We start from the raw sequence: 3,802 nt of genomic DNA, 5'->3' as shown, positions 1-3,802 counted from the left end.
GGTACCACTGATTTTTCCTTTTCACAATAATCTGATTTACCCAGACATTTATTTTCTCTGGGCCTTTTGCAATTGCTCAGACTTATGTGCAAATAATGTTTTCTTCTACAAATTGGTTACCATTTCAAGTTGCACCCCAGAAACTTAGCACTTAGAAAGCCCAAACTGCATCTTTGAAAAGGAAGGGGGGGGGGGGGGGGGGGACGGGTAGGGAAAGAATTAGAATACAACTGACCATTGGCATAACTTGAGGAGGGAACTTGAACAAGGTAGGTCCACCAATGAACACGAACAGTTCAGCACCTAAAAACCCAAGACTTGGGTTTCCCCTCTGCCAAATTGTTAGAAAAGTATTTGTCCCTGATTAGATTACCAGGCATCACTCTGTTATTAAGGCACCTTTTAGAGTACTGTTCTATCGCCTAGCTTTGTTTAGGATTTTAATTTACTAAACAAAGGAGGTGCCATCCATACAAGGCAGAAAAATCCCACAAATCCCACTGCTTTATTGCCCATTGGTACCATTCTTGGGCTCAGAAAACATCTCCTACCATTTCAAAAACATGCAACCAGGTATTTCTTTAAATAATACCTTATACTAATATATCCCAAATTGGATGCACTACTGGGTATTTACCCCAAAGATACAAAAGTAGGGATCCGAAGGCGTACGTGCACCCCAATGTTTATAGCAGCAATGTCCACAATAGCCAAACTGTGGAAAGAGCCAAGATGTCCATCGACAGATGAATGGATAAAGAAGATGTGGTGTATATATACAATGGAATATTATGCAGCCGTCAAAAGGAATGAGATCTTGCCATTTGCAACGACGTGGATGGAACTGGAGGGTATTATGTTGAGCGAAATAAGTCAAACAGAGAAAGACAAGTATCATATGATCTCACTGATATGAGGAATTCTTAATTGCAGGAAACAAACTGAGGGTTGCTGGAGTGGGGGGTAGGGTGGGAGGGATGGGGTGACTGGGTGATAGACACTGGGGAGGGTATGTGCTCGGTAAGCGCTGTGAATTGTGCAAGACTGTTGAATCTCAGATCTGTACCTCTGAAACAAATAATGCAATATATGTTAAGAAAAAAAAAAAGAAGAAGGTAGCAGGAGGGGAAGAATGAAGCGGGGGAAATCGGAGGGGTAGACGAACCATGAGAGACAATGGACTCTGAAGGATGGACGGGGTTCTAGAGGGGAGGGGGGTGGGAGGATGGGTTAGCCTGGTGGTGGGTATTGAGGAGGGCACGTTCTGCATGGAGCACTGGGTGTTATGCACAAACAATGAATCATGGAACACTTCATCTAAAACTAATGATGTAATGTATGGGGATTAACATAAGAATAAAAAATAATAATAAAAACATGGCAAACACACACACACACAAAATATATATATATATATCCCAAATTGGAGATCATTTGGATCAAGCATACACATTTAAGAAAGTCTATATAAAAAGTTAAACCTAGTCCCTTTGGGTGGTTTACTTTGTACCAGTAGAAATAGAAGCATAAATACAGGGGCGCCTGGGTGGCTCAGTTGTTAAGCGTCTGCCTTTAGCTCAGGTCATGATCCCAGGGTCCTGGGATCGAGCCCCGCGTCGGGCTCCCTGCTCGGCGGGAAGCCTGCTTCTCCCTCTCCCACTCCCCCTGCTTGTGTTCCCTCTCTCGCTGTGTCTCTCTCTGTCAGATAAATAAAGTCTTAAAAAAAAAAACATAAATACATAAGGCAAGTACCGACATCTGAGGGCAATTGTTCTCATTAATCCAGAGTATTTATTAACATTTGATATTACCATGAAAAGATGGACTTGTAAAGTCCTCAGAAAACTGGTAGGTCCGCTAATGAACACCAACCGAAGGCTACATCCCTGTACCTCAGAAACTGCCTTAATTCCCCGGGCACAAACTCACCATTTTCTGGTGCCATCAAAAACACAACAGGTATTCCTAAGTAAACTTGTTCACAAAGGAATTTGCTGCTGAGAATTAACTCAGAGGAACAGCTAAGGGTATCTTAACTATTCAGCAAATTCTAACAACTATTCAAAAACAAGACACAGGCATAGGCAGGTGACCTATTTTCCAGAGGCCTCATGTGCGAAGTCTTCTATTCTCTCAAATCCTTGATCCAAGATTTTCAGAACTCCTGTCGAGAGAGAAACCACTCACCAGTTTCTTTAACAGAAATAATTTAATAGATGCATTATCCGGGTGTTGGACAAGCGGGGGGACCATGTCTCACCGAGGTAGATACCGCAGGAAGTAGAGGGCTTGGGGGACAAGGGGAAGAGGTTAGCATTAACAGAATTTAGAAGGTGGGAAGTACCCAGTAGAACTGGGTCCCCAAGCTACGTGGGCAGGTGAGGGAGGCCCACCTTCTGAGGTCGGCATCTCTCAGCAGGTATGAGGAGGCTAGTTCTACGAGCACGGGAAACACAACCGGGGCCTCACTGCTGCGCTGAAGCATCCTTGTTAAGGGCAAAGAGTGGGGTTTTACTCTTTAACGGGAAGCGGACAGTGGGGAGCCTGTCCTTTTTTCCTCCCTAGCCTTCCAGTCTGCCTCTTGTTGGCAAAAGAGATATGGTGTGCAGAGTTCTAGCCCCAGAATCAGAAAATACGTTAAGGTGGGTGTGAAGCTGAGAGACACACTGAGACAGGAGGGGCAAGGATGTGTGGTTCGCAAATAGTGGGGTTTTAATGAAGTCATTGTAGGAAAAATGAATCGTGACCACTTCATTAGAAGTGTGCGTGAGAATTATTCTTAAAGTCCCCATGACTGGCAGCTACTAGGATTCTCAAACACGTTTTAGGTGATTTTAATTTAGATCCCGGTAAATCATAAAGTTGTCCAATTTGTTTAAAAAAAAAAAAAAGTCTGTAATTCACTATCCTGATAAAAGGAAAATTTCTATGAAATATTTTCTCTTTCCTAAGTATAGGTCCATGTAAACATAAGTGGGAATGACGCAGCCCACAAGCAGCACTAATTTGAGCTAGGGAATTTGAGGGTTTTGATGAAGGGGCAAATCCAGCCCTCCGCCTATTTTTGTATCTGCTCTATTGGAGCTCATCATCCGTGACTACTTCTGAGCAGCAAAGTAGAGTAGGTGACACCCCAGACCATATGACCCCCAAAGCCTCTCTATTAGGGGCAACTTTTCACACGACTCATGAGGTGTCAGTTTCTTTCTGTAAATAATGAAAATGTGACTGGCTATACAAGTCGACACATTTTAAAAAGTGAATGCTGCTAGCGAGAGAGAGTTTCAAAGACTAAATCTAATTTAATCTTATGACACTTTACAAAGACCCCGCACCATTCCCCAGCTTAATCGGTGAGTCCTCATCAGACACATTTCAGACTTCTGTTGAGAGACCCCGAACATAATAATCAAAATGCAGCCATGTAGCTTAACTGAAAATGCTTCTGGAAGAAAATGTGGGAAAGTCTGGCACTGGTCTCCTAAAAAAAAGCCATTCCCAAGACTACAAAAGAGTGTGGCACACACCACAGGTTAGAAAGAGCGCAACAGCATCTCTTGAACTCACAGTTCATACTGTCACTAAAATGCCTGTTAATTCTATTTATAAAGATTTAGCTTCTGCGTTATGAACTCTCCCAGACTTTTTTTTTCTCTTTAAAGGCAACTAATATCAAACTTCAGATTGAAATCTTCCAAAAATTCCTGAAGTTTAACTATTTCTGTTCACAATGAATATATCCTTTAAAAACTCTTCAGAGGGGGGAAAAAGTGATACAGAAGACACATCAATGTTCAAGTAA

Source organism: Neomonachus schauinslandi, chromosome 15 (genome assembly GCF_002201575.2).
Source record: "Neomonachus schauinslandi chromosome 15, ASM220157v2, whole genome shotgun sequence".
Taxonomy (NCBI): Eukaryota; Metazoa; Chordata; class Mammalia; order Carnivora; family Phocidae; genus Neomonachus; species Neomonachus schauinslandi.
The sequence above is the reverse complement of the archived record's forward strand: the minus strand, read 5'-3'. Positions refer to the sequence as shown.